Here is a 14,125-nt window from a genome sequence, read left to right as displayed (position 1 = left end):
AAGGGAATGGCTACCAACTCTAGTATTCTTGCCTGGAGAATATTCTCATCAATCCCTATTTTCTCCAAACTTCAAGCTACACTCTCTCATATTCTCAGACAATGTTTCAGTCTCATGCTTCCCAAAGAAAATGGCATCTATGAGAATGCAGCTCCTCCAGCTCCCAGGTGCAGCTACAGAAGCCCACCCACCACGGCCATGCCAGCACCCCCTCCTCCCCATCAGAGCCCAGTCTGTCCTCCCATCTGGGAGCAGACATTTTGCTCCATCCTTCGTCTCCTTTCTCTTGGGTATCTTCATTCTCTCTCCTTTCTGGGTTCTTCCCATTGGTGTTTAGCACACTCTAGTGTTTTTTCTGGACCCCACAAATCTCATTTGCTGTTACTCTAATTCGTGTGACTCTAACTTCTTTGGTTTGGGGGGTTTTCACGTAAACCTCCGTGTGCTCCGATAAGCTTATTCTACTTAGCCAGGGCCGTCTGAGCCAAGGAGGAGACGTTTCATCATCGTAAACCTCCAGGAATACGCACTGATGCAGGTGGACAGGCCCTGTGCTGTAGGCCCTGTGTAGCAGAGAAAAAGGGCTCTTCGTGTCAACGATCGCTTCATCCCCTGCGTTCAGCTGAGCACCCCTCCAGCTGTTCTTTCTGCCCGAAATCCCCAGCCTCCTGGACTGCCCAACTCTTCCTGTTCCTTCAAGATTCTTCTTGGGCGTTACCTCTTCCAGGACCCTTCCCTGATACGCCAGCCGCAGGAGCCCTTCCAGTGTGTTCTGCTCACAGGTCATGCCTACTTCCCTGGCATGGATCTCCACCCGCTGTCTGCGCTGATTCTCAAGCACAGATCCACACCTGGCTGGAAGCTCCACGATGTGCAAAGCGGGGTCCTGCGCGTTTGTGTCCTTAGCACCACGCAGAAGTCCGGCTCGCAGCTGGGGCTTTGTTAAAGGCTACCACAGGCAGGTAGGCAGTCTGACAGGAAGGGTGAAAGAGAGGCACTTGAAGGTTCACCTAAGCTATATATGTACAGACTAGCCCTGAAAAATAGTTCAGAAGCAAACTCTTTTCCCTTTTCCCTTTTTGCTGATTCATTTCGTGACACCATATCTCTAAATAATGTACTTAAGTTTCTTGATTTTTCCACATTAAGCATTATCTTTTGACCTCAACAATGTGCATTCAAGATTTAGCTCTCTTCCAGTTTCCCATCCCTACTATAAGATACACAGTTAATATCTTCCAAACCCACTATATCATATACTATATCATACATCTCCTCAATAGGTTTGTACTGGAATTTTGGCTAAGCCAATGTTATAATGAGTATAATAATTATGTCATTATTATAATGAGTCTGTAAAACATTATCAACCAGAAGAACCATGTGATATATTTACATCACACTTCTGCCAGTCACCGCCCTCCCCTCCTTGATTTCTGGTTAAGTAAAGCCAAGAGAAGATAAGGAACTTCCATCAAAGTCATTTCACCAGAAGCAAGATCAAAAGCCAGTCTTCTAATTTCCATTGAAATATTTTTTTCCCATGACATCGAGCTGCCTCTCAAAAAATAATTCTTTTAAGTTTCAGTGTTATCAATTTGAAGAAAAAACAAACGAACTTACATGATTATATCAAAGTATTCTTTATACAACTTTCATTTTACTCAAATCGATTTCTGATGACAACTCATATTTCTTATACATTAGGATTGAAATAAATGTAGACAAGGATCCTAGTTGTAAAGAACTTAGAAGCAGAGACTTCCCTGGTGGTCCAGTCGTTGGGAATCCACCTTCCCCTGCAAGGGGCGAGGGTTTGATACCCATTCGAGAAGCTAACTTCCCATGTGCCCCGGGGCAACTAAGGCCAGGCACCACAACTGGAGACGCCGGGGCCCTGCACCCACTGAGCCCATGTGCTTTGGAGCGCGGCAGCTGGAGACAGCCCAGGTACCACAACGAAGACCCAGGGCAGACAGACAGCAGCAGAAACCCCAAACTTAGAACTGGAAAGAACTTGCTCTGGTGTTTCATTTTGTAATGAGAAAACTCAGGCCCAGAAAGGCTGAGTGACTTCCCCAGGATGACCCCGTGAGTGAGGGGCCACAGTGGGTTGGAACTGAGGCTTCCGCATTCAGGCCAGTCCCCGCTCCGCTGCACACTCCCTCCTCCCAAACACTGCTTCCTTCCTCTCGGGCACTTTCCTTCACTTGAAATCTGTGTCTTACAGACGCCCAGCCTCATTCTCTAACTACATTACACTCACTCGTCCTACAAATGGCATTAGGACAGGTCAGAAGAAGTAAAAAATGGGCTCTAAAGCGTGTTGCTCAAAACCAGGCTGGTGTTAAGGCGCCTTGCCTGGCTGCACAGCCAGAATCCCACACTGTGTTAGCAGCCAGGGTACGTGCTGTCAGTGGAAGGAGACAGGATGGAAACATTCCCAGGTGTCGTAAAGAATTAGTCACGTCGCCGCAGACAGAGGAGACGAGGGGAGGACACAGAGGAAATCTGGCAGCCACCCCGCTCCCCGCAGTTCAGCCCCAGGGCCCCCCATTAACCTGGGGTTTCTGGACTTCGTCCTGTGTTCTCTCCAGTTCCCTTCGATGACCCCTTCCATTGCCAGGTGATCAGGTCATGGCCGCACGTACACAGCTGCACGTCCCAAAATTTGCGCTGCCTTCTGCACTTGGCCTCCCAGGACCCCAAGATGGCACTGCTGGGGGTGTCCTCAAATGGGGGCACAGAGTGAGCTTAGTGGGGTAGGGGCGCAAGGAGAGTGAGGGGAGCCCCGAGACGGACGCTGAGGGAGCTTGCTGGCACAGCATCCAGCACTCTGTCCAGAAGGGAGGGAGAGTTCCCAGGTGTAAACAGGAAATGGGCAGAGAGATGCTGCTAGAGAAACTGTAGCTCTAACAGCAGAGAAGGTGACCAACTCGGGTATGTTACGTAAACCCCAGTCAGGTACGGGCATTCCGGGAATCGTTTGTATCCAATTACCGGGTAGCTCAATATCACCGATATGTAATGTAATTTGTGTCTTGTAATTCTGCCCTCAATTTCATTAGAAAGCTGTATTTTACCCTTTGGTATTTGAGGTTCTAAGTCCATGGCTCACAAAGTAAGAGCTTTCACAACCTAAAATGAAAGTGAAACAGGAAAGTGAAAAAGTTGGCTTAAAACTCAGCATTGAAAAAACTAAGATCATGGCATCCGGTTGCATCACTTCATGGCAAATAGGTGGGGAAACAATGAAAACAGTGACAGACGTTATTTTCTTGGGCTCCAAAATCACTGCAGATGGTGACTGCAGCCATGAAGTTAAAAGACAGTTGCTCGTTGGAACAAAGGCTATGACAAACCTAGACAGTATATTAAAAAGCAGAGACATTACTTTGCTGACAAATGTCCGTCTAGGTAAAGCTATGGTTTTTCCAGTAGTCATGTATGGATGTGAGAGTTGGACTATAAAGAAAGTTGAGCACCAAAGAATTGATGCTTTTGAACTGTGGTACTGAGAAGACTCTTGAGAGTCCCTTGGACAGCAAGACGATCCAACCAGGCAATCCTAAAAGACATCAATCAGTCCTGAATACTCATTGGAAGGACTGATGCTGAAGCTGAAACTCCAATACTTTGGCCACCTGATGCCAAGAGCTAATTCATTGGAAAAGATCCTGATATTGGGAAAGATTGAAGGCAAGAGGAGAAGGGGACGACAGAGGACGAGATGGTTGGATGGCATCACCGACTCAATGGACATGAGTTCGAGTAAACCCCAGGAGTTGGTGATGGACAGGGAGGCCTGGCGTGCTGCAGTCCATGGGGTCTCAAAGAGTCGGACACCACTGAGCGACTGAACGGACTGGCTGTCTAGCAAAGCCACACTCAGTGGTCTTCTTTTCTCCTCTCCCAACTGTCCTGCTTTCTTACTTGCCTCCTTCAGTTCAGGAGAGCAGCCATCAGTCTTCTGTATATTCTTGGTGGCATGGGCCCCACCAGAGCCACTGTGTCGCTTTGGGATGGCCACAGTGGCGATGCCTGTCATGCAGCCGTTCATGTATTCACTGAACTTTTCCTGAGATTCTGTGATACCCAAAGACCAGGAGCTACACTGATATGACCGAGATGGGCTCTGGATGTTCACAGTGTAGAACTGACCCCAGATTATGTATCTGGTCATATTTGCCTCTAGGACACTGATTCCAACAATGCTATTTACCACTTAAAGAAATATTTTCTTTATTTTACTTTGTCTTTTTCTGGCTTCCCTGAGCCTTTGTTGCTGCATGCAAGCTTTCTCTAGTTGCCGTGTTTTCTCTCATGGAGCACAGGCTCTAGGTGTGCAGGTGTTAGTAGTTTTAGGCTTATGACCCCCAGAGCACAGGCTTAGAAGTTGTGGTGCATGGGTATCTTCCCATGGCATGTGAATCTTTGCAGCCTGGGGATCAAACCCATGTTCCCCTACATTGGCAGGTGGATTCTTAACCCCGGGACCACCAGAGAAGTCCCAGAAATATATTTTTTTTAAATGCATGTATAGTATTTACAATAGCCAGGACATGGAAGCAACCTAGATGTCCATTGACAGATGAATGGATAAAGAAGTTGTGCGTATGCACAATGGAATATTACTCACCCATAAAGAGGAACAGATTTGAATCTGTTGAACTGAGGTGATTGAACCTAGAGCCTGTTATACAGAGTGAAGTAAGTCAGAAAGAGAAAAACGAATATCATATATTAACACATATATTGAAATCTAGAAAAATAGAACTGATGAACCTATCTGAGGACAAGGATGGAGATGCAGGCGTATAAAATGGACCTGTGGACACAGCAGAGGAGGGGGCCCTAAGCCTTAAAGTCACTCAGTCGTGTCCGACTCTTTTGCGACCCCATGGACCATACCGTCCATGGGATTCTCCAGGCCAGAATACCGGAGTGGGTAGCCTTTCCTTTCTCCAGCAGATCTTCCCAGCTCAGGGATTGAACCCAGGTCCCCCACATTGAGACATGTAAACTACCAGGTATAAAATAGCTAGCTAGCGGGAAGCTGCCGTAGATAACACAGGGAGCTCAGCTCAGTGCCCTGTGATGACCTCGAGGGCTGAGATTGTGGGGGAAGGAGGCTCAAGACAGAGGATATGTATATGCTTATGGCTGACTCACACTGTTGTACGGCGGAAACCAGCACAATATTGTAAAGCGATTATCCTCCAGTTAAAAGCACTTTTTAAAAGAGGGAAAAATGCATGTTATATACACACACTATAAAGGCATCCATTCTAGTTATTTCATGTGTGTATTTCGCCCACACTCCCAGTGGTGTTTTTGAGCTGGAGCGGCAGCCTGAAAGGTCCCCCTCGCCCGCCGAGCCTCGGAGCACGGAGCCCTAAATGCTCCCAGCCAGTGAGCCACGCACCCGTCCTCCTGAGCTCTGCGTGTGTGCGGCGCGTAGAGCTTATTTCTCTACAGCCTCTCAATGCCATTGTTTTGTTTTCTGGTTAATGGCTTTAACTCATCGTGGTTGCTGGGCCTTTGTAAGCAGAGGAAGACTGTCTTGCTAGATGTGAAAACACAGGTTTTACAAGAACTCCATGTGCTTTGAGGAAATGGTGGAGGAAACAGGGTAAGCATCCGTAGACAATGACTTCATAAACAGGATTAGAATCTAGGATGATGAACCAACAATGGTATGAAGAATAGCTGAAAGAAGCGATGGCTGCTGACATAGCCTGACTTTAACACAAGTGAAACAGAAAACCATTTGCCAAAAATGTTTGACGCTGGAAATATGTCTCCACAAGGAGGATGCTATGATGACCTGTCCACACTAATTCAGTTAGCATTCCTATTTTCAGAAAAGAATTCCCCCAAGCTACATGTGTTTGCATGGAGTTCTGGTCAGTGCTTCCAAGCATTCTTAGAACCTGGTCTTATTAAAACCCCCTTTGCTGTACCCCACCCTAGTGGTGGGGTAGCTTTTCTATCCACCCTTCCTTTTCCCAGCAACTTAACATCTCAGAGAATCCTGTTGACAGAGAAAGCACAATAGATTTAAAAATTGCCAGGTAGATTGTGTGTTCTCGGAGGGAACACAAAGCTTGGGTATAAGACTGAAACCACCTGGGCCAGGAAATGCCAGGCAAGATCATGTAGCTTCTGTAATAATAAAAGTACACGGCAGTAGATGTCTCTTGCCGGGGCCACTGTGTCTATCACAGAACCAAACCATTTGCACACTGTTTGCCGTAATAGAGATGGCCTTGCGTGGCCAACCTTTTCCTTGGCTGTGGATGTCTGTTGGCCAGGCTTGAATGTACTCGAATGTTGAATGTTAACCTTTTGAAGTCTCTGGAAAATAAAAGATGCAAAAATAGAGAAGGTAGAATATACAAACACCTTGCAGTTTGCCCTGCCTCCACTCTCTCTGAGGGCTTCCCAGGTGACGCTAGTGGTAAAGAACTCGCCTGCTAATGCAGGAGACTCTAAGAGACCCGGGTTCGATCCCTGGGTCAGGAAGATCCCCTGGAAGGGGAAATAGCAACCTACTTCAGTATTCTTGCCTGGAGAATCCCATAGACAGTATTCTTGCCTGAAGGGTTCCATGGACAGAGGAGCCTGGTGGGTTGCAGTCCATAGGGCCGCAGAGTCAGACACGACTGAAGTGACTTAGCACGCACGCCACTCTCTCTGAATTTGATTAGCAGCTGTTCTGTGAGAAGGCTTACTACGCTCAGCAGGACCAGGGGCAGCAGGCAGTATCCTGGCTTGTCCATGCCAGTGAACTGTTGCCATGCCAATCTTTCGTGATTTTCTAACATGGGTTTTTGACAGTCACCTACACACAGTGGTAACAACATTTGGTTTCCCTTAAAGATTTGTTTATACTTAGACCATCTTAATCCGTGAACCATCCTCTCGATTCCATTATCTATGTTCTGTATTCTCAAATTTTCCAAAAGTCGTCTGCATCTTTTTTTCCTATTTGAATTTGAACAGAAGAAAGAGATGAGTAAGGACTCTAAGTAAAGTTTGGGGATGCTTTAGGCAGACTCTGCATTGTATTGTAGACAGCTGTTCCAACAGCTCTGTCTGGCCCAGAGAGCAGGAGGGAGGCCGCTGCCCACACACTCGGGGGGCACGGGGTCAGCTCAGGCAAGCGGGTCCCCAGAAACCGGAGCTGAGGCTGAGGAGGGATCGGAGTCAAGCTGCGGGAGGTACAGGATCAGGATTTGAGAACCCCGCCACAGGGCCAGCAGGGCCGTGTGTTTCCTGCCTCTGTCTGGAGAGGGCTGTCTGCTGAGCAGTGGCTGAGCATTGCTGTGCTGTTTGCCAGTGACAGGCTGGCAGGGAGAGTTTCTGACAGCAGCTTATTGTGAAGAGGACTGTATGCTGAAGCGGAAACTCTTACCTTCTGTTGCTGAACTGCCTTTCCCACATGCATTTAATGCATATTTATTAGGCATCTGGGCTTCCCTGGTATCTCAGCAGGTAAAGAATCTGCCTGCAATGCAGGAGGCCTTGGTTCGATTCCTGGGCTGGGAAGATCCCCTGGAGGAGGGATAGGCTACCCACTCCGGTATTCTTGCCTGGAGAATCCCCATGGACAGAAGAACCTGGCGAGCTGTTTCCATGGGGTCACAAAGAGTCAGTTGCGACTGACGTGACTAAGCATAGCACAGCACATGTATGTGTAAGTGCCTGTGCCAGCAGTGATAAAGGTAAAGTAAAATATTCATAAATCGATATTTTGCCCTCCTGTGAGCCCAAGCCTGTGAAACCTATGACATGTTGTTCCCCTTAATCAGACTGGGTGTTTTTGTTGCAGTAATGGATTTCATGACAAGAGTCGTTCCTGCAGGGAGGATCTTTTCAGAAACTTTGAACACAGAGAAATAACATAGGATGCACACAAGAATGCATTCCACAGCATCGCATCAGGTGGAGAAAGGGGGGTGTCTGGGGGTTACAGTTTCAAATATTTTAAAGTATTAATCAACCTCATCACTTACACCCGAAAGTGAAGTATGCGTGAGTCCTTAGGCGTGTTCAAGCAGAAACGGGGAGGGTAGATAGAGGGGGTTGAGTTTCGAGAAGTGGGCAGGCAGGGTCGGGAAGGACGGCTGGTGGTGGACTTGGAGGAGCCTGTGAGTCCTTCCTAAGGCAGAAAGGGCGGCCCACTCCTTCAGGACAAGAGAGACAGGAGTTGCTGCGGGACAAGCCACAGACCCTCCTTCTGCCTGTCGCCTGTCGGTGCTCACCTCATAGGCCTTGTCTTCAGGGCCAGGGAACAGTCCCAGCGTGCGCCCCATCAACTCCCCACCTCACCCCCTGTCTCTGCCTGCTTGCTGGTTCCTAGACTTTATTTCTTACTTTTGTGATAAGAGCACTTACCATGTGAATGCCCTTTGGGGGAGAATTATTTAATATGAATGAATATCAGCTACAGGATCGTTTTTTAATATTAATGACCACAAATTAGATCATCTCCTGCTTTTTAAGAACTAAGAGGATTAAAGAGGACAGAAAGTCATTGAATACGTGAAAGAAAACGTGCCACCAGCCAAGTGGAAACTGGAGATGAATTACATACTTTGATGGCTTTGCCAGAGGTTGTAGCTGGAACACAAAGAAGCTGCCTGTGGACAATGGTAGTTTTATCATGTGTTATCACTGTAGAGGTCGCATGTTGTTTATAAAAACTGGGTAAGGAATTATTGCTTTTTTTTAAGCAGCTGTCTTCATATGAAAGACCATCATTCCTAGGGACATATTAATGTGACTTTCATTGTATCTGTGATAGAAATTTCTTATATTTTTCTCATGCATGCATGCTAAGTTGCTTCACTTGTGTCCAACTTTGCAACCCTATGGACTGTATCCGACCAGACTCCTCTGTCCATGGGATTCTCTAGGTTAGAATACTGGAAATGGGTTGTCATGCCCTCCTCCAGGAGATCTTCCCGACCCAAGGATCAAACCTTCATCTGTTTCCTTTCTTTGGCAGTCAGGTTCTTTACCAATAGCACCACCTGGGAAGCTCCTATTTTTCTTATAACCTCAGACAAGAATATGTTTTAGGCAAATGTATTCAGTACCTTATTATGGTCTGTATTATCCTGCACTGTGACTTTGTTCTACTTTATAAAATATTTTCCTGGAAGCAAAGATCCTGTTTCTTGTTATCTCCATATTCCAGGGAGTAGTGAATATACCATAAACATACACAGAAATGTTTGAATAAGAAAGTGAATGATTGAGTGCATTGAATTGCCTGCTAACCATCAAATCATAAGCAACTGTAATAAGTAGAATTTCTGATATTATCATGGCAGTCTTCAGCTTCAGAAAATTTAAAGCACGTCTTCTGGAAGTAGGATATCCTGCAAAGATCAAGACCATGGCTCCTGCCCCACTGCCTCTCATTTGTCTATTAATGAATGAATCAGTTAGTTTGCATTACACTGGGCTCCAAGTAGCAGAAAACCCAACTTATAGTAGCTTAAAATATAAGGACAGGGCTTCCCTGGTGGCTCAGTGGTAAAGAATCCACCTGCTAATGCCGGAGACGCAGGTGCAGTCTCTACCTCGGGAAGATCCCACGTGCTGCGGAACAACTAAGCCCACATGCCACAGCTATGGAGCCTGTATTCTAGAGTCCGGAAATCACAGCTCCCAGCCCACTGCAACTCCTGAAGCCCATGCGCCCCAGAGCCCGAGCTCCGCAACAAGAGAAGCCACTGCAACTAGAGAGGAGCCCCACAGCAACAAAGACCCAGCACCGCCAAAAATAAATAAATAAAAGTTATTTATATTAAAAAAAAAAAAAAACTTAGTCTAATAACATTTGTTATTTGCTGATGTAGAAACCGGAAGTAAGTGACTCTGCGGCTGATTGAGCAGCTCAGCGGTGTCATCAGGAGCACCACCCGCTCCGTCCTCCCCTCTGCCACCTCCTCCTTGTTGCCCCGTGGTCACCAGGTGGACGCCCCAGCTCGAAGCACCACGTCCTCACGCCGTGTCCAAGGCAGCGAGCGCATATGTGCGCTGCAAGGGAGGGCCAGGCAGTCCGTGCAGGGCCGCGAGCGAGCTCTGTACCCGAGAGGAAGATCTTTCCCAGAAACCAACCGACAGAATTTGTCGTAACGTCGCGGCTCCCAGACTTTCTTCCCTGGACGCATCGCTGGCAGAGGGCAGTGGGACGGCTGGGCCTCGTCCCAGCTAACCGTGATTCATCTGACTCCTGTTTAGAGAGGAGGAAGAGGGAGTGGACGCTGGAGAGGCAGCTGCAAATGCCTGCTGCGATACACCCCGTCTCCAGCTGGAAAATGAGAATCGGCTGTGTCGTCCAGTTATTCCTCCAAGAAGGAACTTTCCTTCCAAGGCTATTTATATCATTTTACTGATGGTTTTTAAAAAATCATGCGTGTGAGGAGGAGCCTAAAGTATAGGGCCTTGCCTCGGATTACAGGGCTTTCGTGAGTCATGTCCCTCCTCTACTTTGGGTTTGGGTTGCTTCAGTCTGGAACACTTTTTATGAGTTATAATTTACGAGATCTATGTTTTGTTTTGTTTTTCCATCTTGATTCATATGAAAGAGGACAACTCCTTGGGATTACAAGGAGTTATCTAAAAGGATGTAGGATGCATCAGCTGTGACCAATACAGCAAAGAGCTCACCGTGGGCATCAATTTGCATCAGCAGTTGTAAGAGACCATGATATTTTGTGTTTTGGGCAAAATTTTGATCCACGTGAGTGAACACGTGCGTGCATGCTAAATCACTTCAGTCATGTCTGACTCTTTGCAAACCTATGAACTGTAGCCCACTAGGCTCCTCTGTCCGTGGGATTCTCCAGGCAAGAATACTGGAGTGGGTTGCCATGCCCTCTTCCAGGGAATCTTCCTGAACCAAGAGACCCTGTCTCCTGCATTGGCAGGTAGGCTCTTTACCACTAGCGCCACCTGCGAAGCCCTAAGTGAACACTTAACTATTCACTTAAGTAGGGTGTATATCAGTAACTGGATTGACTTGTTTGAACTCTTTCTATATGAAAAGTGAAAGTGTCAGTGGCTCAGTTATACCTTACCCTTTGCAACCCCATGAACTGTAGCCCACCAATCTCCTCTGTCCATGGATTTCTCCAGGCAGAAATACTGGAGTGGGTTGCCATTCCCTTCTCCAGGGAATCTTCCCAACCCAGGGATCAAGCCCAGGTCTCCTGCATTGCAGGCAGATTCTTTACCATCTGAGCCACTAGGGAAGCCCTTCTAGATGAGACCAGTCCTCAAAGGAAATGCATTTCAAGTCTTTCTCAACACATACTTCAAATAGTTCAGCAGTTTATCAACTTTCTGAATGATCAGGACTCTGAGCATCTTTCTGTCCCCAAGAAGCAAGCTTCTTCGAATGATATGCTTTCTTTGGTGTCTGTTGCAGTTTCTGTCTGGGCTGGACTGTCCTAGACTTCCTGCCTTATACCTTTTATGAATCATTGTCAATTCATATAAGAGATACCCTAAAATGTCTTTGGAGACCGCTTATCAGATGTGCTCCTCCCATCCACCTAGAGAAATAGACTCCTGTGACTGTAATGGCATTCATAGCGTGACTCAGAATTAGATAAACTCCCCAAATGCTTGCTTTTAAGTAAGTATCCTTGGTAATTCATGGTATGTGTTTCTCTGGAATCCTCCACATTTGGGCTGATTAGTGTTTTTGTCAAGAATTTGTCAATTTTGAAACATCTCCAGACTCCCGTTTGGGGTTGGGGAGGGAGCAGCCTTGTTGGCAATGTGAGCCAGGCCCGTTCCCAGCAGGACACACAGGTGACAAAGAACACAGCAATCCTTTCTGCCCAGGGAGTCCACAGCAGATTTTCTTCCTCCCTGATGGCCCGTTGTAGGCTTCTTCGCAACTTCAAGAGTGATTTTGCAGGTAGCGGAGGGGGATACTTGAGAGCCGTTTTCTTTTGCCTGTGCCATCGTTTTTAATACTTTTTCTTGAAAGGCTGTCCTCTTACAGCAGGATAACTGAATTGCGGTGAAATGTCTAAAGGAGGTGGTTTTTAATGAAAGTAAAGTTACTAGACACCTAGGACTGTTTTCTATGCCTCTTCTGAAGTTCTTTTATTCATTTATTTTGTATTGAAAGAAAGTGAAAGTGTTAGTCGTTCAGTCTAGTCCGACTCTTGCGACCCCGTGGACTGCAGCCCACCAGGCTCCTCTGTCCTTGGGATTCTCCAGGCAAGAGTACTGAAGTGGGTTGCCATGCCCCTCTCCAGGGGATCTTACTGACCCTGGGATCACACCTGGCTCTCCCGCATTGCAGACAAATTCTTTACTGTCTGAGCCACCGGGGAAGCCCATTTTGTACTGAGTATAGTTGATTTACAACGTTGTGTTAATTTCTACTGTACAGAAAGCGTCTCAGTTTTATATATATATATATATATGTGTGTATATACACATCCTTTTCTCTATTCTGTTCCATTGTTCCCTGTGCCATACAGTAGGACTCTGTTGTTTATCCATTCTTTTATTTATTTTTAGTAAATAATATACACCCTGAGTGACGGCTGGTGTTCAGAACAGTTACTCCAGTCATGCTGCCATGGCCCAGGCCATTTTTTGAGCTTCCTCTTTTACAATTGACCTGTAGAGGTGTCACAGCTCTTAAAGCAAACTAGTCTCATTGCTTTATAATTGTGCCTGATTTTGACTAACACCACTCATTTACCAGATTTTAATCATTTAATCAGTTAGAACATGTCAATGTTAAGTGGAATGGGAGAAATTATTTAATTCAACCGCCTTTAGTTTCTCATGAGAAAGTTTAGCCCCAGAGAAGTGAATTGACTTTCCAAAGAGTACAGAGTAAGTTAGCAAATAATTCACACCAGAACTATTTGGTTCACATACATCAATTCCAAATATCCTTTAGCTATTTATTAAAAATCAAATCTATTTTTAAAGAATACATAATTGCCACCATTAAAGATATTAAAATAGAATCTACCATGGACTCTGCAGATCATTCCTAAAGCATTCCAGAAGTGTGTTGAGCACCATTATTGTAATAAATGTATCTTTATGGATTAAAAAGCTTATCATCTTATTATAATAAATATATTTCCATATGTAAGTTCCATTATAGTTTTTTTTTTAATCCATTAGACTGTGGTCATAACTTTTATGTTGGTTTCTTAAATTGACACAGAATAAAACTCTATCTCAATTTTGAAATGTTTCTTATTTTTCTCATTTCTCATGGAAAACATCTATAAGATACTTCTAAGATAACCAAACATTATCTCCTGGCTGAGGCAAGCTTGTCCTTGTTCTGTGCTGTCCAGTGAGATAGTCACGGACTACATATGGTAATTCAAACTTAAATTTTAGTTAATTAAATAAAATTTAAAAATCAAGTACTCAATAGGCACATTCATAATAAGTTACCATATTAGATGCCTCAGGTATAAATACTTCTATCAGCACAGAAAGTTTTATTAGTTACTGCTGGTCTAGAGTTCTTGTAGTCAGTATACATATTTTAATTTATGACGAATCTCTTACACTCTCTCTAGAAAAGTTAGAAAGTGGTGGCAAGTTTTGGAGAAAGTACTTTAAATGTTTATTTGTTCTCTAAATGTTGCTAGCTATTCTGCATAGTTGAATTTTTTAAAAGAAGAACAATTTATTTTCACCCATTTTGGGGGAGCATGATTGTATGTGTGGAATTCATGTCAACTGTCACGTCCTGACTGCTAAATTTTAAAATATGCTGAAGTTATGGCAAAAACTCTGTCAGTGCTGCCAAAGCTAAAGGCAGAAGTGTGTAAGTTACTCACTCATGTCCCACTCTTTCGCAACCCTCTGGTCTGTAGCCTGCCAGGCTCATCTGTCCGTGGGATTCTTCAGGCAAGAATACTGGAGTGGGTTGCCATGCCCTCCTCCAAGGGAGCTTCCCAACCCAGAGATCAAACCCACATCTCCTGCATTGCAGGCAGATTCTTTACCGTTTGAACCACCAGGGCTTCCCTGGTAAGGGCAGAAAGGTCTGGTTAGTTGAAATCTTGTTACGATGTCATACATTTGAAATGAACTAGTCTGGACATAA

At 45.5% G+C, this 14,125-nt stretch overlaps 1 protein-coding gene across 1 annotated transcript in view; it reads left to right on the top strand.

Moving 5' to 3' along the window:
- The window catches only part of VWA8 (von Willebrand factor A domain containing 8), a 367,266-nt gene that overhangs the window by 295,815 nt on the left and 57,326 nt on the right, over positions 1-14,125 (top strand). The gene's annotated exons all lie outside the window — the stretch shown is intronic.

This window comes from Dama dama, chromosome 30 (assembly GCF_033118175.1).
Source record: "Dama dama isolate Ldn47 chromosome 30, ASM3311817v1, whole genome shotgun sequence".
NCBI classification, from domain to species: Eukaryota; Metazoa; Chordata; class Mammalia; order Artiodactyla; family Cervidae; genus Dama; species Dama dama.
Note: the sequence above shows the minus strand (reverse complement) of the source record. Positions and strands in the feature narration are given on the sequence as shown.